The following is a 23,749-nucleotide window of genomic DNA, read 5'->3' as shown; positions in this document are numbered from 1 at the left end:
TATCTATGACGTCAAAGGATTTGCCAAGGTTGAGGAGGTTGCAAAAATCAACACAGCTGTGGTTGAGATGGCAAACAACTTTGCACATGTGCCCCCTGAATCTATAATAATGAAAGAAAAGTTTGCTGTAAAGCAGGATGCCATGTTAGCCCAGAAGCAGCCTCATACATCTGTGTTTACCAAGATTCGTGGTTGCATCATTTTCTCTTGTGCTCTTGTTCTGTCCATCATGGCCCCTAAGTGCACAAAATCGACAGCTAATGTTACCAGTAAGAGGCCACGTAGAGTGACTGACCAGGAAATGAAAAAATGAAATTGAAAGTGATGGTTGTTGCTCACTAGGCAAGCATGTCCCATTCCTGCAGCTATGATCTTGAACAAGAACAAAGTGACTGGAGTTGTTTAAGGATCTGCTTCATTGAAGGTAACAAGACTAACAAAAATGGGACTGGGCGTGGTAGCTCATGCCTGTAATCCCAGCACTTTGGAAGGCTGAGGCTGGCGGATCACCTGAGGTCAGGAGTTCAAGAACAGCCTGGTCAACATGGCGAAACCCCGTCTCTACTAAAAATACAAAAAAATTAGCCAAGCATGGTGGTGCGCACCTGTAATCCCAGCTAATCGGGAGGCTGAGGCACCAGAATCGCTGGGACCAGGGAGGCAGAGGTTGCAGTGAGCTGAGATCGCGCCACTGCACTCCAGCCTGGGTGACAGAGCAAGACTGTCTCAAAAAAAAAAAAAAGACCAACAAAAATTCGAGATGGGCCCAAATCAGACATGAAGAAACTTCTATTGACCTAGATTGAAGACCGGACACACAAGGTCCCTCTCAGCACCAGGATGATCACAGCTTAAGCAAAAAGTTGGTTTTGCAATGCTGAAAGAAAAGGCTGGACCCGACTATGATGTTGAGTTTACTGCTAGCACTGGGTGGTTTAAACAATTCATGAATCATTATTCATTACATAATGAAAATGTGAGTGGTGTGTCTGCAAGTGCTGATGTGAACGCAGCTGAAGAATTTTTGGAAACTCTAGATAAGCTGATTGTAGAGGAAAATTACTTGCCAGAGCAAATCTTCCCTATTCTGGAAACAGATGCCTGAAAGGACTTTTATCCATAAGGAGGCCAAGTCAATGCCAGGTTTCAAGGCTTTTAAGGACAGGATAACCGTCTTGCTCTGAGACAATGTTGCAGGCTACAAAATGAAACCCTTTGTGGTCTGGCCTTCAAGCCATGGCCTTCAAGCATAGCAATCAGCACACACCACCAGAGGAGTGGAGGAGGAATAAGAAGTCATGGATGGACGACACATGAATAAGAAGTCATGGATGGATGATGCCCTCCTGAATTGCTCTGCCAGCAAAATGGGGAAACACTGATAGAGGAGAACAAGCCTTTCACGATTTTGCTTAGTGTTGATAATGCTCCCACACATACTCCTTTTATTGGTGATCTTCATCCCAATATCAAAGTGGTGTTTCTACCTTTGAACACCACCTCCTTGAACTAACCAATGGATCAAGGAGTTACAGCAGCTTGTAAGACCTACCATCTGAGGAGAACCTTTGCCCAGCCTACCGCTGCAACTGAGGAAGACACTGATGAATTCTGAAAGAATTGCAACGTCTGTAACTACACCAAGAACCTTGCTGAGGCTTGGGGTGATGTCACCAAGGAGTATATAAATGGAATCTGCAAGAAGATACTCAAGGGATTTCTCTGTGATTTCAAAGGATTTGCCAAGAATGGGGAGGTTGTAAAAATCGACAAAGCTCTGGTTGAGAGGGCAAACAACTTTAACCCGGGTGTGGATGAAGATGACACTGAGGAGCTCCTAGAGGTGGTTCCTGAGGAATTAACTAATGAGAAGTTGGAACTGGAGCAGGAATGCGTAGTGAAAAAAAAAGGCAAGAGAAAAGAAAACTGCAGAAGAAGGAAAAGAAGAATCCCCAAGAAAATTCACAGGGACGGGTTTAGTAGATGCTTCTGCAGACCTCAAAGAGCTCCTTAAAGAGTTTGAAAGCAATAAGGACCCCAACACTGAAAGGCTTTCATTAATAGAGGGGAATGTTCATGGTGTATTATCTGCTTACAAGCACATCTATGATGACAAAAGGAAACAAACCAAGCAAACCCCCCATGGATGTGTTTCTGAAAAGAGTGACATCTCCTCAAGAGCCTCAGCCAGGTCCTTCAGGAGGGATTCCAGAAGAAGGGATTGTTATCATAGGAGAGGACAGCTCCGTGCAAGTTCTTGCCCCTGAAGACCTTCCAGTGGAAAAGTTGTGAAGTGGAAGGTAACGATCTTGACTAATACAGCTAATACAGTGTATGTGTCTTTAACAATGTCTGTGTGTGTAGGCCTAGGCTAATGTGTGTGCTTGTGTTTTTGTTTTTAACAAAAAAAAAGTTTAAAAAGTAAAAATAAAATTAAAAGTTCTTAAAATTAAAAAAGCTTATAGAATAAGGATATAAGGAAAGAAAATATTTTGTACAGCTATACAATGTGTTTGTGATTTAACAATGTCTTTGTGTTTTCACAAGAGTCAAAATTTTAAAAGATTAAAGATAACTATTGGGCACTAGGCTTAATACCTAATACAACAAACCCCCATGACACGAGTTTGCCTATATAACAAACTTTCACATGTACCTCCGAACCTTAAAAAAAGGGTTTTTTTAAGTATATAAAGTAAAAAGGTTATAATAAGCTAATTTATTATTGAAGAAAGAAATTTTTAAATAAATTAAGTGTAGCCTAAGTGGACAGTGTTTATAAAGTCCACAGCAGTGCACAGTAATGTCCTAGGCCTTCGCATTCACTCACCACTCACTCACTGACTCACCCCTCACCCACAGCACCCTCCAGTCCTGCAAGCTCCATTCCTGGTAAGCTCTCTATACAGGTGTACAATTAAATTTATCTTTTTTTTTTTTTTTTTTAGATGGAGTCTCGCTGTGTCACCCAGGCTGGAGTGCAGTGGCATGATCTCAGCTCACTGCAATCTCTGCCGCCCGGGTTCAAGCAATTCTCATGCCTCAGCCTCTTGAGTAGCTGGGAATACAGGCTAATTTTTGTGTTTTTAGTAGCGATGGGGTTTCACCGTTGACCAGGCTGGTCTCGAACTCCTGACCTCAAGTGATCCGTCCACCTCGGCCTCCCAAAGTGCTGGGATTACAGGTGTGAGCCACCTCCCTCGGCCTGTATTTATCTTTTATACTGTATTTTTATTGTACCTTTTCTATTTAGGTATGTTTAGATACACAAATACTTACAACTGTGTTATAGCTGCCTACAGTATTCAGTACAGTAACATGCTGTACAGATTTGCAGCCAAGAAGCAATAGGCTACACTAAACAGCCTAGTGGTACAATAGGCTATACCATCTAGGTTGATGTAAGTATACTCTATGACAGTCAAATGACAACAAAATCACCTAAAGGTGCATTTCTCAGAGCACATCTCCATCATTAAGCTACGCATGACTGTTTTGCTCTTTGAGGGCAGAGGTCTTGGCTGCTTATTTTCACCAAAACATTCCAGCACCTAAACTGTGCCTGAAGCATGACAAAAGCAATCAGGGAATATTGTTGAAAATGAATTAATGAATGAATGAGTAATTAAATGAATGAATGAGTTTTTGCATGGGGCAGAGGAAAGAAAGGAGGAGGAGAATAAACTGTGCAGGAATCACACCAGGTGGTGGGACTCTCCAAGATCAGAGCCTCTGTTCTCTCCTGGGTCACTCAACAGCCACCAGTCCAGTCCCCATCCACTCTGGCCCCATGGTTATTAGCACAAATGGAGGGAGCAACAGGTTTGGAGTTTTGTTGTTTTTGAGAAACAGGGTCTTTTTCTGTCACCCAGGCTGGAATATAGTGGCACGATCATGACAGCCTCAAGTTCCTGGGCACAAGCAATCCTCCCATCTCAGCCTCCCAAACAGCTGGGACTACAGGTAAGCGCTACCACACCCAGCTAATATTTTCATGTTTTTGTACAGACAGAGCCTCACTATGTTGCCCAGGCTGGTCTCGAACTCCTGGCTTCAAGTGATCCTCCCACCTCAGCCTCTCAAAGTGCTGGGATTATAGGTGTGAGCCACCACACCCTGGCTCTAGATTTTTTTAAATGAAGGTCTCCACTTGGCAGTTTCTCAAAAACAATTCCCACATGATCTAGTAATTCCACTTCTAGGTATGTACTCAAAAGACTTGAAAGCAGAGACTCAAATGGACATTTGTACATAAATGTTCATAGCAGTACTATTCACAATAGCCAAAATGTGGAAACAACCACAATTCTTCCACCAGATGAATGGGTGGATAAACAAAATGTGGCCTAGCCACACAATGAAATATTATTCAGCCTTTAAAAAGGAATGGAATACTGATACATGCTACAAAACATGGAACCCGTAAAACATTATGCTATGTAAAACAAGCCTCACACAAAAGGACAAATATTGTATGATTCCACTTACATGAGGTATGTAGAAGAGGCAATTTCACAGAAGCAGAAAATAGAAACATGGTGTCCAGGGGCTAGGGAGAAGAGAATGGAGATGGGAATTATTGTTTAACAAGTACAGAGTTTCTGTTTGGAATGATGAAAAGGTTCTGGAAATGCACAGTAGTAATGGTTGAACAATGTTGTGAATGTCCTTAATGCTACTCAATTGTATATTTTAAAATGGTGAGAATGGTAAGTTTTATGTTCTTTATATTTAGCACAATTAGAAAATGAAAGTTCATGTATTCCATGGCATTTGAAGTCTCCTGTAGCAAGAGTGAGACAGATCTATAGAACTCACAAGCAAACGTACCAAGATAATATAATGAAGTTTTTAAAATGTTGAATGGTTTTGGTTTAGCTGGGGGCGGGAGTTGGTTTTTGTTGGGATTTTGTTTGTTTGTTTGTTTGTTTTTGGGGGGTTTTTTTGGTAACGAGGTCTCACTGTGTTGCCCAGGCTGGGGTGGTGCAATGGTGCAATCTCTGCTCACTACAGCCTCCACCTCCACCGGGGCTCAAGCCATCCTCCTGCGTCAGCCTCCCAAGTAGCTGGGACTACAAGCATGCACCACCATGCCTGGATAATTTTTGTTTTGTTTTTTTTAGGAACGGGGTTTCGCCATGTTGCCCAGGCTGGTCTGGAACTCCTGAGCTCAAGCGATCCACCCGTCTCAGCCTCCCAAAGTGCTGGGATTACAGACATGAGTCACCACACCAGCCTTGAATGGTATTAATAATATGAACACAGTTGTATTAAAAATTAAATGTTGCCAGGAGCTATGGCTCATGTCTGTAATCCCAGCACTTTGGGAAGCCAAGGTGGGAGGATCACTTGAGGTCAGGAGTTCCAGACCAGCCTAGACCACACAGTGAGACCCCTGTCTCTACAAAAACATTAAAAAATTAGCCAGGTGTAATGTCACTTGCCTGTGGTCCCAGCTACTCTGGAGGCTAAGATGGAAGGATCACTGGAGCCCAGGAGGCGGAGGTTGCGGTGAACTATGATCTGCTCCTGCACTCCAGCCTGGGTGACAGAGCGAGACCCTATTTCAAAAAAAAAAAAAAATGTGTAAACAAGTATCTATTACTTCATTCAATAAATATTTATTGTCTTCATGTGTCAGACACTATTCTAGAAACTAGAATGCAGCACTGGGGAAAAAAAGTCAAAACTTTCTGCTTCACAGAGCTGGCATAAGTTACATTTTGTAAAAAATAAATAAATAAATAAAATTAAAAAGGATATATAAAAGGGGATGAGAAAAATTCAACTTTTAGACCCCAAATCATCCCTCACTGTGCAAGAATTTCTTCTTGGCTTCTTCCTACCCAATCTGATAAGGAAGCCTTAGTTCAATGAAAAGAGGAAGATTTGTAGAAAATTCTAAAATTGGATTAAGGGAGCTTGGCAATGATCAAGCCTATCTTCTCAGTGCAGCAGAGAGGTTAGAAATTCTGGCCCTGACATCAGGGAGGCCTGGACTCAAGTCCCACCTCCTCCATAAGTGGCTATGTGACCTTCATTGAATCATTTCACACATCTACACCTCAATGTCCACACCTACAGAACGGGGATAAAATTAGAGATGAGGTAATGTAGAATGCAATTGCCTTGGCTGCTGGGACTGAACTGGAAATGTTAGCTTTCCCAGACTTCATTCATTCATTTGTTCTACAACCAGGAACTGAGGGGATGTGGATCTGCATTTGCTGCCTAATATATGATGATAACGGTGGTGCTAAAAGCTGGATCTACATTGACTGACTGTACCTCCCAAAATTCACATGTTGAAATCCCAACCCTAGGACCTCAGAATGCAACTATGTTTGGAGATAAGGTCTTTAAATGGTTAAGTCAAAATGAGGCCAGTAGGGTGGAACCCTTATAAGAAGAGGAAGAGACACTAGGGATGTGTGCACACGTAGCAAAGCTGTGTGAGAGCATGGTGAGAAGGCAGCCGTCTGCAAGCCAGGGAGAGAAGCCTCAGGAGAAACCAGCCCTGCTGACACCTTGATCTTGGACTTTCAGCCTCCAGAACTGTGAGAAATAAATTGCCATTGTTTAAGCCACCCAGCCTGTGGCATTTTGTTATGGCAGCCCTAACAGGCTAATACAAATGGTGAATAAAACAAAATGAGGTGTCTGCCTTCCTGGAGCTTATAGTCAAATGCAGTATTCCTCAAAATATGAGCACCCAATTACTATAAGAACTCACATCTGTGAATGCAGATATTGCTTAGGACTAGGCCTGATATATAACAAATGATAAGAATACACAAGTCCTGCAATCTTTAATACAGATAGGGAAACTGAGGCCCAAAGAGACGGTGGGACTTACCTCAGGTCTCAGGCCTGGCTAGTAGCTCCATCTTTGACCCAACTGATGACCTATGGGAAAAAATTTCATTCTTACTGCCTCCATCACCTTAGTTCCAGTAGTACCAAGAGTCATAAATTCTCACTAAAGCATTGCATAGAGAGTTTTCTTAAATAATTCAAAATAAAAATGTGCCAGGGCACGAAATAGAAAATCTCATTACTCTCCAAGATGAATGGACACGAACTTTTCCAACTCTGAAAGGTAATAAAATGGAATGTAGCACTATCTGAAGTCTACCAAGAGATCTGGTCTATTCTACATCAAAGAACCACACAAATAAATACTATTGGTTTTAAATTTGTGTAAAGGGGCCTGGCGTGGTGGCCCATGCCTGTAATCTCAGCACTTTGCAAGGCCGAGGTGGGCCTTGAGGCCAGGAGTTTGAGACCAATCTGGTCAGCATAATGAAACCCCATCTCTACTAAAAACACAAAAATTAACCAGGTGCGGTGGCATATGCCTGTAATCCCAGTTACTTGGAAGGCTGAGGCATGAGGATTGTTTGAACCCGGGAGGTGGAGGTGCAGTGAGCCGAGACTGCACCACTGCATTCCAGCCTGGGTGACAGAGTGAGACTCTATCTCAAAATAAATAAATAAATAAATTTGTGTAAAGGAAAAACCAACCACCATGAATTTTAAATCAGTAATTTCCTTTTTTTTTTTTTTTTTTTTTTTTTTTGAGACCGTGTCTTGCTCTGTCACCCAGGCTAGAGTACAGTGGCACAATCATGGCTCACTGCAGCCTGAAACTCCCAGGCTCAGACGATCCTCCCACCTCAGCCTTTTGAGTAGCTGGGACTACAGACATGTGCCACAACACCTAGCTTTTTTTTTTTTTTTTTTTTTTTTTTTTTGTAGAGATGGGGTTTCACTCTGTTGCCTAGGCTGGTCTCAAACTCCTGGGCTCAGCGATCGTCCCACCTCAGCCTCCCAAAGTGCTGGGATTCCCAGAGAGTGAGCTACCACACCTGGCCTAACCAGTAATTTTATCTCTGAGAATGTCATCTACGGAAACAACCCTAAGTCGAAAGCAAACAAAAACATTTTGCACAGTATGTATATTAAGAAAAATGAAAAGCAACCTAAATGTCCATTAACTGGGAAATAAGTACATTCCACTCAGTGGAACATTATTCAGCCATAACAAATTATGTATGATACCTTTATGGGACATATTTATGTTATTAGGTCAAGTAAAAAAATAGAAATATAGAATTGTATATAGTATATCTAATGATCACAGTTGTGATAAATTAAAAACTAAGCATATAAAAATACAAGTGGGAAATACACTAAAACATTAACAGTGGTTGTCTCCATCTGTCTCCTCAACTGTATTTTCCAAATGATCTGCAATGATTATAGACATATTCCTTTCAACATAGAAGAAAACCAAATTGATTTTTTAATATATTTTATAGTGTCAGGAGAAAACATAGCCTGAATTGTCTCCTCAAAATGAGTCTTATATTCTAAGACTAGTAGCAAGAATAATAACAGCAACAGTTAACATGTATCAAGCATTTACTATATGCCAGGCACTGTTCAAAGCATTTGACTTTCATTCACTTGCTTAAGCTTTTTCCCACTTACTCTGTGGCAGCTGCACCCACCACCCTCCTTGCTATTCCTCAAACCGTTCACTGCCTCAGGGCCTTTGCACCTGCAGTTCCCTCTGCCTGGAAGAGCTGTTCCCTGCTCTTCCCCCTATGTATATCCACATGGCTCACTTTCTCCACATCTTTGCTCAAAGGTAACCACCCTAGAGAGGCCATTCCTGACCATCCAACCTAAAGCAACACACACACACACACACACACATACACACACACCCTCTGTAGCCCCATTACCCTGGTTGATTTTTCTTCATGGCTTATTCTGTTGATTGCAGCATGAAATTTACTCATTTATTGCCTATTGCCCCCATTAGAACATCTCTCTGTTTTATTCACTACTGTCTCCAGCATCAAGAATAACACACCTATCACGCAGTAGATATTCAATAAAAGATAACTAAATATACCCCAAAATATAACCATCTTAGGAAGTAGTTACCTTTATTCTCCCATTGTACAGATTATGAAACTGAGGCATAGAGAGACTCGCTCAGGGTCACATGGCCAGAGCAATGGTTCAAATATACAGTCTGGCTCCAGAACCCAAATTCTTAGCCAACAAATGGCTTGAGGTGGGGTTGTAATTGTCATGGTATTGATAAAGATGAGACAGATTTTGTTAAGGATATCTTCAAAAAAAACAGGCCAAGGGAAACAACACTTTTGTCCATTAAACATAAAATGTGGGTCTTCAATCCAGAAAAGAAAAACTGGTTTGTGCAAGTGTAATACAGCTAGGCTCCTTTGATTCTTAGCTGTTCTGCGCTCTGGAAAAAACCTAAGCTAATGTGTGGCTAAATTCACACTTTAGAGTACCCCCATAGCTTTTAAGATTAATGCAGTCCCAAAACTATGGGATGTATACCCTCCAGTGTTAGCAAAAGAGACCATGCAGTTAGGACCAGCCCATTTACAAGGTCATCTCCACATCGGTCATCAAACCAACTCTGTGAGTTGGGGACTCTCACCAGGCATCAGCAATATGAGGACAGGGACTGTGTGTCTTGTTCACTGTTGAGTCCCAGGCCCCTCAAGTGTCATCTGGCAAACAATCAGCCAACAGTGAGTATTGAAAAGTGGAATTAACATTAGGGATGGAAAAATGGAGGCTCAGAGAGGGGTCACCACTTTTCCAAAGTCACACAGCTAGTAGACAGGAAACTGTCCAACCTCACTGTGCACATAATCATTTTGAGGCTGAGAAAAGGGAGGCTCCCCAAGCCTGTTTGGTGATGTACTGGCCGTGAGAGGTGGCTGGGAGGAGTGTGACCGGCTGAGAGCCTCCAACTGCCACACCTTCCAGGGTCCCTGAAGACCCACAACCTGTGAGATGTGAGTGGACGTCTGCCAGGGTTTTTAGAGAAAGGTATTTTTGCTCTTAAAAAGAGGCACACAAACGAAAATGGAGCCTCTTCCATGGAGGGACATTATATTACATCTGAAAATAACATCTAGAACTGAGAGAGCCATCTTATCACCTTTAGGGCTACTTACTGACATTAAGATGACAAAGGAGAATTATAAGAAGAACGTTGGTCTTGGTGAAGTTGTCAAGGCACTGAATTAATCCTGGAGTCACTGTTACCTATGATAATAAATTTTTCTTTATTGTTTAAGCCAGTCGAATCAAGATATTTTTCTTTTGGATCAAAAGCATCCTGGTGCACACAAATAGCTACCATTTAATGAACATTTACTATATGCCCATAGCACATGGCACCTGCAACTCTCCCACCAGACTAAATGGTATACATTTCTTCTCAGATTTAATCCAGTGCAACCCATGAGGCAGGTACTGTTATTAACCTCATTTTACAGATGAGGAAACTGAAGCTCAAAACAATATGAAAATCGACCAGAGTGCCATAGCTAGTGGCAGAGCTGAGATTTGATCGTGGGATGGTATCCTTATGGCTTACCACTCTTCTATAAAACCGCCTCCTATGGCTGTCTACCGGCTGTCTGCTCTCATCTCTGCCCCCATTCAAAACGCCACTCACATTGACAAATTGATTCAGAGAGCAGCTGTTGCACCCACGAACTTATGAATCAGATCTACTAGAAGCGATTGCAATCTTTGAACAATTCTGTGAAGATACTTAAGAGACATCCTATGAAATCCAAAGCAGATGTGATTTACCCCCAAGGATGGAAATTTAAGCTCCAGATGGAGTAGAAAGACGAAATTTGCAGAGGAGAGCTCACTTTGCTTTGAAACACCCTACACCTGCCTCTCTAAAAGCAAGATCCTAATTTAGTTCAAGCACTGCTTGCAGAATTTTTTTCTTGTGATAATCTTAAAACACAGTCGTAAGTGCTCTGCTCCAGTGGTTCAAGCACACATTTCAGAGAACAACAAATTTTCCTGGCAATAAACTGAGAAGATCCATAATGTGCCTGGGTGATTTATACCCCAGAAAATCTAGAAAAAGCCACATAGATAAGGACATCATTCAACAGAACCAAAGAAACCGGCAGACATTTAACGAGACCAAGTGTACTAACTTCAAACAAAGCAAAAACTCATACGTAATGATGTTGGACAACATGACCCTTTGTTGTAGGGGGAAAAAATCCAGGGTGGCATGTGGTGTGATATTAAAATCAATGTTGCCTTGTGGTTTGGTCTAGTAACTATCATTTCAAACTCAGGACCTCATTCATAAGCTTCATTTATTTGAACAACTCTCACGGTATCTCTCTGTTTGACTATCAGTCAGAACTCTCCAGCTTATATCTGAACAATACTCAACTTTTAAAAATTTAAAAAATCAAATGAAAATTTATTGTCTCTGGCATATAAAATGCCTGGGAGTCTTTTGCTTCAGGTACAGCTGCATCCAGGCACTCAAATGATGTGATCAAAGCTTGGTCTCTCCCCAGGGCATGATTCTGCTTTTCTCCGTGTTGATTTTATTTTCAGTTTCTTTCCATGTAATGAGCTGCAGCTATTCAGGGTAACATTGTGCTTTTATTATATAGCTATTTATTGTACTGGAAAGCGAGTTTCTTCCCCACTCAGGTGAGTTTCTTGTGGATATTGACCTCATCTACATGGCAGCTAAAGATGAGGATGAGTAAGGACTGAGCAAAGCTGTTAAAGATGGTTATTTGAGGATCTTTGGTGGAGTTCAAGAGATCAAAAGAATGAGCTAACATATGAAAGTACCTGGCATATAGTAGGTGCTCAATAAATGTTTCTCAGCCACTGTAGCAGAGATGGATGGTGTTGTACCATATCTTCTAGGTACTTATCAGATGGCATGCACCTGTGACTGCCTGTCCGAGGTGTTTCTTTTGGCTCATTTGCAGGGCAGATCAGAAGTGACAGGGCATTCATGCCATCAGGAGCAACCCAGTCCACAAGAGATGAGTGCTGAAGGACAAACTCCCCTCAGGTAGGTTAACTCTGTAGCTTGTGTTCTGCACCCTCTCCCAGCGTTCCCCAGCAGGACTGAACTCCAATCACCCACAGTGCAAACAGGCTCAATCTGAACAATATCTTTCATTTTATTTATAGATTTAGAAGGTACACATGCAGTTTTGTTACATGGATATATTTCCTAATGAAGTCTGGGGTTGTAGTGTAACCATCATCCAAATAGTGTACATTGTACCATTAGGTAATCTCTTATACTTCAGCTCCCTTCCACACTCCCACCCTTCCAAGTCTCCAGTGTTTATTATTCCACTCTCTACGCCCATGTGTGCACATTATTTAGCTCCCACTTAAAAGTGAGAACATGCAGTATTTGACTTTCTGTATCTGAGTGATTTCACTTAAGATAATGGCCTCCAGTTCCATCCACATTGCTGCAGAAGACATGCTTTCATTCTTTTTATGGCTGAGTAGTATTCCATGGTATATATACCACATTTTCTTTATCCATTCATCTGTTGATGGACACTTAGCTTTTGTGAATAGTGCTGTGATAAACATACAAGTTTATCTTTTATTTTTGCAAAACATTATCTGTTGACTTTCTTCCCCTCCCTGTCTCACCTCCCAACTCCCTGACCTGTTTTCTGAGATCACCTGCCAAATAAACCATTTGTACCCAAATTCTTATCACAGAGTGTGCTTCTGGGGAAACCCAGGCTAACACGAACATGAAGGCAAACAGCCTAGAATCATAGAATTTTACACTGAGATGAAAGTGAGGCTGGATTTTAAGCCCCATGTAGCAGAAACTATGTCTTCTCTTTATTTCTCCACTTCCAGAGCAGGGGTGGGCACACAGAAATGTTGGCTGAATGAATGGATGAACAAAATACTTTAAATTCTATTGAAATGCAACACGAACACACACATGCTTAACTCTAGCTTAGCATTTACCTAATCTGGATTTGACTTCTGCATCAGCAGCTGGGAGTTACTGGTTAGGAAATTAGGATAATAGGATGCAGGGAGGGATGGAAGTAATGAATTAGGAAACAAGACACATGAGTCATGGTTCTATCCTCGCTACCCACTGCCTGTGGGATCATAGGTGGGTAATCCAAGCTTCCAGACCTCTTCATCCTCATAGGCAAACTGGGTACAGCGTGGTGGTGGTTAAATGCACAGATTCGGGAGCCAGGCTGCCTAGATTCAAATCTCACCTTGGCCACTGACTACCAGTGTGAGTTCGGGCAAGTTACCAAACCTCTCTTGCCTTTAGTTACTCTAGCACAGGGTTTCTCAACCTTTAGAGCTATTGACATTGTGGGCCAGATAATTCTTGGAGGGGAGGGGTGCTGTCCCGTGCATTGTAGTACATTTAGCAGCACCCCTGGCCTCTACTCACCAGACGCCAGTAGCACCCATATTTGAGACAACCAAAAAATATCTCCAGACCTTGCCTTACCCTGGGGGAGAAATCACTCCCATTTGAAAAACACTGCTAGAAAATGGGAATCATAATAGAACACACCTTATGGAATTGATGTGAGGATTAAATTAAACAATCGAAAGTCTTAGAAGAGTGCCTGGTACTTAATGAATACTGGTTGAGTGGATTATTATTATTATTATTTACTATCATCAGCCTTATCAACATTTACAGATAAATTGTGGGCAAAAGCAGCTAGTGTAACTCAAGGTCAAAAGTGACTTTGAGGCACCCATTTTGACTCTGATTGCAACTGGCCAACTGAAAAATTTAGAATTTGGAAGACCCAAGGTTGAATCCCAACACTGCCACATACTGATTGTATAGAATTGCCAGATAAAATACAGGATGTCCAGTTAAATTTAATTTCAGTTAGACAACAAATAATTTTTTAGTGTAAGTGTGTCTCCAAAGATTTCATGGGATATACTTAAACTAAAAATGTATTTGTTACAGAAAACTCAAATCTAGCTGGGTATCCTGAATTTTTATTTGCTAAATCTGGCACCCCTATAAATGTATGACTTTGGACAATTTAAATTAACCTCTCTACACTTTAGTTTCCTCACCTGCTGAATGGGGATAAAACTTCCTACCTCAGAGAGTTCTTGAAAAAATTGGAAAAAATAGTAAATATGCAGTTTAGCCTCAGGCACACAGTGAGCATGAAATAAATGGTAGTTGCCGGAATTATATATGCAGGGATTTTAAATGCTATGTTTGTTATTTACAAAGAAGGTGAGATCCTTGAGAACAATGCTGTCTTGTTCTTTGCTGCATCTCCAGCATTTAGCAAGCTGCAGGAATAGCCTGCACTCAGGAGTCAAACACCCTGAGCTTAAGATCCCAGCTCCATCACTTAACTAGCTGTGTAACTCTGGGTAAGTCACTTAACCTCTCTGTGCCTCACCTGAAAAATAGAAATAATATAACCCACAGTGTAGGGTCGTTGCAAAGATTAACTGAGTCAATAATTACTATAGAATGCTTAGAAGAGCCTTGATCCTGTTATGTGCTCACTAAATCCTGATTGAATGAAGGAAGGAAAGAAGCTACACTTCTACCACATCTCAATCTATAGAAGGTCCACCTACCTCTTTCCTAACAAGATAGTTACAAATCTCTACAATTTCTAGCACTTCTCTGAGATTAAGATTCCAACCTTCAGCTGGGCGCGGTGGCTCATGACTATAATCCCAGCACTTTGGGAGGCCGAGGTGGACGGATCACTTGGAGGTCAGGAGTTTGAGACCAATCTGACCAACATGATGAAACCCTGTCTCTACTAAAAATACAAAAATTAGCCAGGTGTGGTGGCGTGCATCTGTGATCCCAGCTACTCAAGAGGCTGAGGCACAAGAATCACTTGAACCTGGGAGGCGGAGGTTGCAGTGAGCCAAGAATGCACCACTGCACTCCAGCCTGACAGAGCTGGTGACAGATCAAAACGCTGTCTTGAATAAGTAAATAAATAAATGCAATTTTAGAAAGATTCCAATCTTCACATCTGACCACATTTAACACCGTCTCTGATCCAGGTCACTTAAAGCATGCCATACCAAGCAATAGCTAGGATCCTGAGATAGGCTCAATGGAGCAAAATTAGCAAACAAGCAATATTTTACTGTATAGCTTTGAATTTAATAGAGCCAAGGAGCGGGCTGACTGCAAGCAGCAGAAGTTAAATGATGACCTTTTCAAAATTTGCTTTCTGCGATGTAAATGCTAGCGTATGGCTGCAATCAGATGTTTATCATGTCTGATTAGGAGATTTATGGCCACATAATTCTAAAAGCACAGAAAACAGAAACACACCCTAATTCAGCTATGTCCAGTTTCTTAACCAAGCTTCTTAATATTTGGCTGTTCAATGTGACCCAACCATTTTCCATGCCCCAGACACACAAATGTCCTATTAAGAATGACTGCATTTCCACTGCAGTTATTTTTCCCACCTTCTATGCTGGGGAGTGGGGAGGAGGGAAAATGCTGAAGGAGAAGGGAGCTGGCAAAGAAAGGAGAGAAAAATCTAGAGCGTTGAGGAAGAGACGTCAGAGACTAAAGGATTCTCACTTGTCATGTTCATCATTCTTCACACTCCTCCACTCCATGCCCCCTAGAGAATTTCAGGAAGTTATTGAGATTTGCAAAGGGTATTAAATTCCGTGGCCACAATCCCCTACCTCTGCAGAACTTCCATGCACTCAGATTTTTCTGACAGTTGATTCAATCAAAATTTTGTGAACTAAGCATCTATTGCTCCAAACTGAGATGCTATTCAATTCAAAAAATATTTACTGGACATCGAATGGCCCAGGGTAACTATCCTGAGAAGAAAGAAAAAAGAGAAGAGGGTGTAGAGGAGAAGACAGGGAAAGGAGAGATGAAAAGATGGGGAAAAGAGAGGGTGAAAGGAAAGGAGGGATCATTAATAAGCCCCTAGTTATTAGAGACTGTGCAGTACAGTGGTTAAGGTCATAGCCTTCAGCCAGAGCCCTGCTGCTTTTTTTTTTTTTTTTTTTTTTTTTTTTGAGATGGAGTTTTGCTCTTGTTGACCAGGCTGGAGTGCAATGGTGCTATCTCGGTTCACTGCAACCTCCACCTCCTGGGTTCAAGCAATCCTCCTGCCTCAGCCTCCAGAGTAGCTGGGATTACAGGCACGTGCCACCACACCTGGCTGATTTTTGTATTTTTTTTTAGTAGAGACGTGGTTTCACCATGTTGGTCAGGCTGTTCTGGAACTTCTGACCTCAAGTGATTCACCTGCCTCAGCCTCCCAAAGTGATGAGATTACAGGCGTGAGCTGCCATGCCTGGCCAGCCAGAGCCCTGCTTTGAACCCCGGCTCCACTATTCCCCAGCTGTATGACCCTTGATGAGTTACCTACCCTCTCTGAGCTTCCATTTTCTCATTTGTACATGGAGATAACTGCCCAGAGCTGCTTGAGCTGTTGTGAGGATTCAACTGTGTGCCTGGCACATGACTTAGTACCCACCAACAGGTAGATGTCATCTCTGTTACCAGACGTCATGCGGAAAACTTTGGGGTCTCATCCTCACCTACCCCTGTGATAAAGGTGTCAGTCTGATGTGTACAGATCAGGTTTGGGAGCTGGAGCAGATGATCAGGACTCAGCCCTTTGGTGTCTTTCAGCCATTTCCAGCTACCAATATCTGCATCTCTGTGGGGGGAGGGGGGCTCCCTTCAACTTTCCTTTCAAGTTCCAGGGTACATGTGCAGGTTGGTTACATAGGTAAATGTGCCATGGTGGTTTGCTGCACAGATCATCCCATCACCTGGGTATTAAACCCAGGATCCATTAGCTATTCTTCCTGATGCTCTTCCTCCCGTCACCTCTCCCCCGACAGGCCCCAGTGTTACCCCCATCCCTTCATGTATCCATGTGTTCTCACTGTTCAGCTCCCACTTATAAGTGAAAATATGCAGTGTTTGGTTTTCCGTTCCTGTGTTAGTTGCTAAGGATAACAGCGTCCAGCTCCATCCATAGCCTGCAAAGGACATGATCTCGTTCCTTTTTATGGCTGCATAGGATTCCTTTGTGGGGCTTTTTATAGAATCATAAAAGCCTCTCTGGCTGTGCAAACAGAACAGGAAGTACCAGAGTGTAAACACAGCCCCCAGTCCCGCCTAGGAGGTCACCTTCTACGTACCAGTCCCTTGCCTGCTCTTGAGGCCAGCATAATGATACACCCGTAAACCACTGGCCTTGGAGTCAGTTTCTCAGGAGACCCCAAAGACAGAGGCTCAGAGGGATTGAGGCAATTGCCCAAATACACACAACTATGAAATAAAGGAGGGGAGGGGTTGAACAAGATCTGTCACATAGGCTATGATCACTTACCATCTGATCTCCCTAAAACCAATGACCTGTTAATGCTTAGGAAGAAAGTGCCAATCAATGGGAGCTGTCCTGGGCACCCAGGAAAGGGAAAAACCTGCAGACCTCGGCCATAGTCTCCTCCTATTCCACTGATGATAGATTGCAGTTTCTCTATCATCTCGGGTTTCCTCATATCATATAGGGCATTCTGCCTTCTCTATCTCCGGATACTTGAAGAGATGATTGAGGGAGCATTTCTAGAGACCTTTCTCCAAAACAGTGGTCCTGTGAGAGATGGTATAAAAAATAAAGGGCTGAAATAAAGTGGGGGCAATTCTGGGTTTGTTAACCCCTTCTGGGAGCCTCACAACATCATTAACATATTAAAGGCTCTGAGAAGTCCTGCAGAAAACCACCCTGTTGACCATAAAACACTTTTCGAATTAATTTTCAAGATCCCTGTAGAAACCAGTGTTCCATAGAACACATTTTGGCAAATAACTAGATTAAGGGTTGATTAGAGATAGGAGTATTCATCTCATTTACTACGTAGGATTTCATTAACTCGGGTGGTTATCTAATTAAGGTGTGGATATGGCCATTGGGATAAGATATGCATAAGTATAAGTAACACACCTGGTGCCAAGTAGCTATCTTCTTAGTCCATTTCTGTTGCTAGACAGGAATACCTGAGGCTGGGTAATTTATAAAGAAAAAGGGTTATTTGGCTCATGATTCTGTTGGCTGGAAGAATGGGCATCTGGTGAAAGCCTCAGGCTGTTTCCACTCATGGTAGAAGGCAAAGGGGAGCTGGCGTGTGCAGAAATCAGGTGGTGAGAGAGGAAGCAAGAAAGGGTGAGAGGGGAGATGCCAGGATCTTTTTCAAAAATCAGCTTTCATGGGAACTAAGAGGGAACTCACTTACTCCCCTGCCCCAGGGAGGGTATTAATCTATTCATGAGAGGTCCAGACCCGTGACCCAAACACTTCCTATTAGGCCCCACCTCCAATGTTGGGGATCAGATTCCAACATAAGATTTGTAGGGGACACACATCCAAACTGTAGCAGAAGCCAACACCAACTAGATCTGCCCAGGAAATATTATGGTACCAACTGGCAGACACCATCCTTATCATGAGATAACAAGAATTCAAAGGATGTAAAAGAATCAGGTGGGGCTGCTGGAAAGGGGTCCCCAGAAGCTTCTGCCTTCGGGCTCTCTTTATCACTGCTCTTGCTGTTGATGATGGGTTGTGTGATACAATGCAAGACATGGTGGAGCAGAGAGGAAAATGGAAAAGGTAACATAATATGGAAAGGGGCCTGGCTATGGGAACTACAGGAAAAGTTGATTTATTCAGCATTCAATCCTGTATCTCCTCAATTCACTCCTTCATTGCATTTTATTCCTATTAGCATAATATGCAGAGTATTTCCAAACATATATAACCATCCATCATTACATCTTTATAATCCTCCAAGCCAATACATTGTGTATGTTTATTGCTTATCTGAACGTATTTCTCCCTTCTAATACAACACATTTCCCTTCAGCATGATCCTCCCCAGTCCTCCTCACAAAATACCTATTCATGTCTGGGAGGAGGTAGGAAGGAGAAAAAATTAAAAAACAATGGTCATGAGTTCATCACTGTTGAAGCTGGGTGATAGGTACTCACAGACTCATACTATTTTGTCTACTTTTGCACATGTTTGGCATTGCCCATAGGAAAAGCATAAAGTATATATTTAAATGAGAAGCACATTGGGGAGGATTATGCTGAAGGGAAATCTGTTGTATCAGAAAGGAGAAATATGTTCACATAAGCAGTAAACATATACAGTGTATTGGTTTGGAGGATTATAAAGATGTAATTATGAACGGTTATATATGTTTGGAAATACTCTGCATATTATGCTAATAGGAATAAAATGTAATGAAGGAGTGAGTTGAGGAGATACAGGATGGGAATAGGAGGAGGAGGGGGCTAGAAGGGATTTACATTCAGGGTTCAACAAAGTGGGGTGGACAGTCTGATGGAGGCTGAGCCCCATAGGCATTACTTCCAGTTGCCCTGCAGATGGGGGCCCCTCCTCCACATGTCAATGGCAGTAAGCTCTATACAGATTTTGAAAATATAGTAACTGGGGTAGGGTGCCTGAGCTAGTGGGTATTTTGGGGGTCTTTATGGGAGAAAGCCTAGAGTAGAGTGTGTGAAAGGGCTGAGTATACCTCAGAGAATGTGATCATATGGCAAATCGAGGTCTATCTCAAGCCTACACTCAAGAATGTCCCAGGCGTTGCCCTCTGGCACAGTTGTGATCACTGTAGATAAACTAAGTGTGGCAGATGGCAAATTATCTCCCAACCTCTGTTTTCTACTTTTTCCATAGCCATCTTTCTCAACAGAGGCACTGTTGGTATCCTGGATGGCACAATTCTTCATTACAAGGGAGTATCTCACATAGTTTAGGAAGTTTAGCACACCTGGCCCCACCCATCAAATTCCAAGAATGTTCCCTAGCCATCATGAAGACCAAAAATGCGCCTGCATATTTTTAAATGTTTACTAGGAGGGTAATTTTGCCTCAAGTTGAGAAACACTGTTCTATATAAAATGTTTGGGTGGGCACAAGTTCACCTAGCCAGACATTGCATTGTTAGCCCTCCATGTAGCTAGATGTGGCCATGTGACTGAATTCTGGCCAATAAAATGTAAGTAGAAGTGATATGTGTGATTTCTGGGTCCTGTTTTTAAAGGAAAGTGGGTGGTCTCCATTTAGTCTTCCTCCTTCCCATTGGCTGGAATGCAAATGTGATGGCAGGAGCTAAAACAGCCATCTTGGACCATCAGGTGAAAGTCAAATGTTTCAAGTGCTAAGCAACAAGATAGAAAGAGCTTGGCCATTGTAGAGTCACTCTACTGGCCCTTAACTATTTACCCAGATTGCTATATTAGAGAGAAATAAGCTTGTATCATGTTTAAGACACTGATTTTTTTTATTAAATGTTTGTGAATCCATATTACCTACAGTGTTCTACCTGGGACATAACAACCTAGGATGGCAGAGCTCATTCTTCTGGCAGATTTTGTAAGTTGACGTGGGTTACTAACATTAGTGGCACCTGCTGCACCTGATATTTTCCCTTGTTGCTGCCAAAGAAAGTCAAGTCGTACAGGAAGAAGAAGAAGAAGTCAACTTATGCACTCAGAGCCAGGTCTATAAAATCCATTCCCTCATGGGCCTTACTTTTCCAGTGTTCAGCAAGTAGATGGAGCTCTGTCCTCCTTACATTTACTCCCCTCCCTCCCCAACCCGCCAAACATGACAGTACCCCAGGGAATCACTAAAAGGGTTAGGAGATAGTTAGGAGCAATAACAAACATCATTATATTTTCTACTAAATTCAGTGTTTCCTAATATTCAGGCAATCATAAGCCTCTTTGGCATTTTTTGTCATGTCTGTGTATAAAAATAACATTAATGACCACCTACATTTACATGGCATTTAACTGTACATCAGGCACTATTCTAAGCAAATGTATATAATCCTAATGAAGATCCTATGAGTTAGAATTATCATCTTCATTTTACAAATAAAGAAACTGAGGCAAAGAGAGTAAAGAATACACACCCTGTAAGTGGCAAAGCTGAGATTCAAACCCAGGCATGCGGACTCCAGAGCCTAGCACTTAACTACCAACTACATTGCCAGGATATTACCTAGTACATGGAATACCAAACAACAGCCCATAGGCCAATCCAAACCCTGTTTCTGTAAATAAAGTTTTATTGTAACACAGCCACACCCACTTGGTTACATATTGTCTATGGCTACTTTCATATTATAGTGGCATAGTTGAAACGGAAACCATATGGCTCTCAAACCCTAAAATATTTACTATCTAGTCCTTTACAGAAAAGGTTGGCTGAGCCCTGACCTACTGTATTATTTATTAGTTTTCTTAGATTAATTTACTGTACTCAAATAAAATTCTCGTAAAGGAAAATTTCATATCACTACCATAAATGGAAAACCAATACTTGCAGAAAGGAAGAGGAAAAAAATGTAAAAACAATGGAAACAAAATGATGTAAAATTCTAGTTAAATATTTTCACCTCCTCCCAGGCTCTGAGTCTAAGATGCTGTCTGTCTGCTAAAGACAGGGATTGGAGCAAGTGTTAGAGTTCCACGAGCACCCAACTGAGAGTTTCTTCGTGATCTCATCTGGAGGATTGAAAAAGATGGAAAAGAGGATCCACATTTCTCTATGTGACTCATGAGATTATGTAATGCTGTGCCCCCAAATTGTTGCAGGTACCATCAGAAATCATCTGGTGTACTACAGATGGGACAACATCCTACATTTAAGGAGATACTTATCACATAAATCACCAAAACAGCAGTGATGGACATACCTGTCATCCATTCAAAATAGTGACCCTTTTTTTTTTTTTTTTTTTTTTTTTAGTCTTGCTCTGTTGCCCGGGCTTGAGTGCAGTGGCGCAATCTCAGTTCACTGAAACCTCTGCCTCCCAGGTTCAAGTAATTCTCCCGCCTCAGCCTCCTGAGTAGCTGGGATCACAGGTGCCCGCCACCACGCCTGGCTAACTTTTTGTATTTTTAGTAGAGATGGGGTTTCGCCATATTGGCCAGGCTGGTCTCGAACTCCTTACCTTGTGATCCACCTACTTTGGCCTCCCAAAGTGCTGGGTTTACAGGCGTGAGCCACTGCGCCCAGCCGACCCATTTATTTTTTAAATTGGCATTAAACAAGAGCATCACTGTCACCCCTGAGAATCATGTTCTTAGGGAAGAATAGTGTTTGCTTCCCATCTTGACTTAGAACTTGAAAACTATCTCATGATCAGAAAATTAGAGACATAACTTCAAGCAGTGCTGCAAGTCTAGCAGGGGAAGACAACGGAGATTTTAAATAACTTGCCCAGGGTCACCTGGCTAAACCAAGATCCAGACCTCAGTCTCATTCCAGGTTTTGAAATATTCATAAATTCTGACCTTCAAGAAACATGTCTCCAAATTCAAAATAAGTAAAGATTTACCATCATTTAACAAAAACCTGACTGTCTTATTCCATTTTCTGTTGCTTATAACAGAATACTTGAAACTAGGTGATGTATAAAGAAATTTTATTTCTTAAATTTATGAAACTGAGAAGTTCAACATTGCGGGGCAGCATCTGGTGAGGACCTTCTTTCTGGTGGGGACTCTCTGCAGAGTCCCACCAGTTCCAAGGTAGCCCAGGGCATCACACAACGAGGGGGCTGGATGCCAGCTCAGTTCTCTCTTCCTCTTCTTATAAAGCCACCAGTCCCAGTCCCTTGATAACCCATTAGTCCATTAATCCATTAATCCATGAACAGATTAATCCATTCATGAGCCCTCATGACTCAATCACCTCTTAAAGGCCCCACCTCTTGATACTGCCACACTGGGGATTAAGTTTCAACGTGAGTTTTGGAGGAGACAAACATTAAGACCACAGCAATAATCATTTACAAAAACAAAATTAAACACAACTAACAATCACTATTTTGAAGGATGACTCATATAGGTTGTTATCTTTTTTGTTTCTTGTTGTTGTTTTTAGAGACAGGGTCTTGCTCTGTTGCCCAGGCTAGAGTGCAGCAGCATGATCATAGCTCAAGTGAACTCCTGGGCTCAAGTGATTCTCCTGCCTCAGCCTCCTGAGTAGCTGGGACTACAGCTGGGACTACAGTAGCTGGGACTACAGACATGTGCCACCACACCCAGCTAATTTTTTTTTTTAGAGAGACAGGGTCTCACTATGTTGCCCAGGCTAGCCTTGAACTCCTGGACTCAAGTCATCCTCCTGCCTTGGCCTCCTACAGTACTGGGATTACAGGCATGAGCCACCACACTCAACCCCCTAGATCCAGTTTTTGTACATAAGCTCCTTACTATAGCCTGCAAGGTTCCATAAGGCTGGGCCTGCCCACCTCTCAGACTTCACCTCTCACTTCTCTCCCTTGTCCACTATGCTCCAATCACACAGGATGACACTTAGAGGGGGCTATCCAGTGCACTAGATGCCAGTAGTACCACCCCCTCAGTTGTGACAATCAAAAATGTCTCCAGGCATGGCCACATGTCCCCTAAAGGAGAGGGGACACAAAAACGCCTTTGTGGTATCTTCTCTGTAACCCAGTGAAGAATATGTAAGTTGATAAAGCCACCCTGTGGAAAGCATTCTAAATATGCACTCTCCTCCAAGGACAGCGGGTTTGTCACTTGGAGGACCCCTTGTGGTTTATTCACTAAGATGGGCTTGGAGTGTGCAAACTTGAACCCAGGCTGGAACAGAGTGGAACTGCTTGGTATCAGAAAGGGTGAGAAATTGCTTTTATAAAAGGGAGCTGAATAATGCATGCAATGGACAGAGAATGTGGAATGATAGACATTGGAGACTCAGAAAGACGGAGGAGCACAGAAGGAGGGTGATGAGAAATTACTTAATGGGCACTGTATGAGTC

General features: G+C 42.2%; 1 protein-coding gene across 7 annotated transcripts in view; it reads right to left on the bottom strand.

Annotated features, from left to right (window-relative positions):
* The window catches only part of RPH3A (rabphilin 3A), a 320,776-nt gene that overhangs the window by 246,590 nt on the left and 50,437 nt on the right, over positions 1–23,749 (bottom strand). For 2 of the 7 annotated variants that reach the window (XM_054663616.2, XM_054663615.2), the window contains 2 exons: positions 6,857–6,906; positions 4,489–4,549 (listed from right to left, as the gene is read on the bottom strand). The exons of 3 other annotated variants lie outside the window; for them this stretch is intronic. The gene's annotated coding sequence lies outside the window, so the exon portion shown is untranslated. Of the gene's footprint in view, positions 1–4,488; positions 4,550–5,444; positions 5,562–6,856; positions 6,913–23,749 lie in introns of those variants that run through there. 2 more of the 7 variants (XM_063786060.1, XM_063786059.1) reach the window with 2 other exon arrangements.

This window comes from Pan troglodytes, chromosome 10, assembly GCF_028858775.2.
Source record: "Pan troglodytes isolate AG18354 chromosome 10, NHGRI_mPanTro3-v2.0_pri, whole genome shotgun sequence".
Lineage (NCBI taxonomy): Eukaryota > Metazoa > Chordata > Mammalia > Primates > Hominidae > Pan > Pan troglodytes.
The sequence above is the reverse complement of the archived record's forward strand: the minus strand, read 5'-3'. Positions and strand labels throughout refer to the sequence as shown.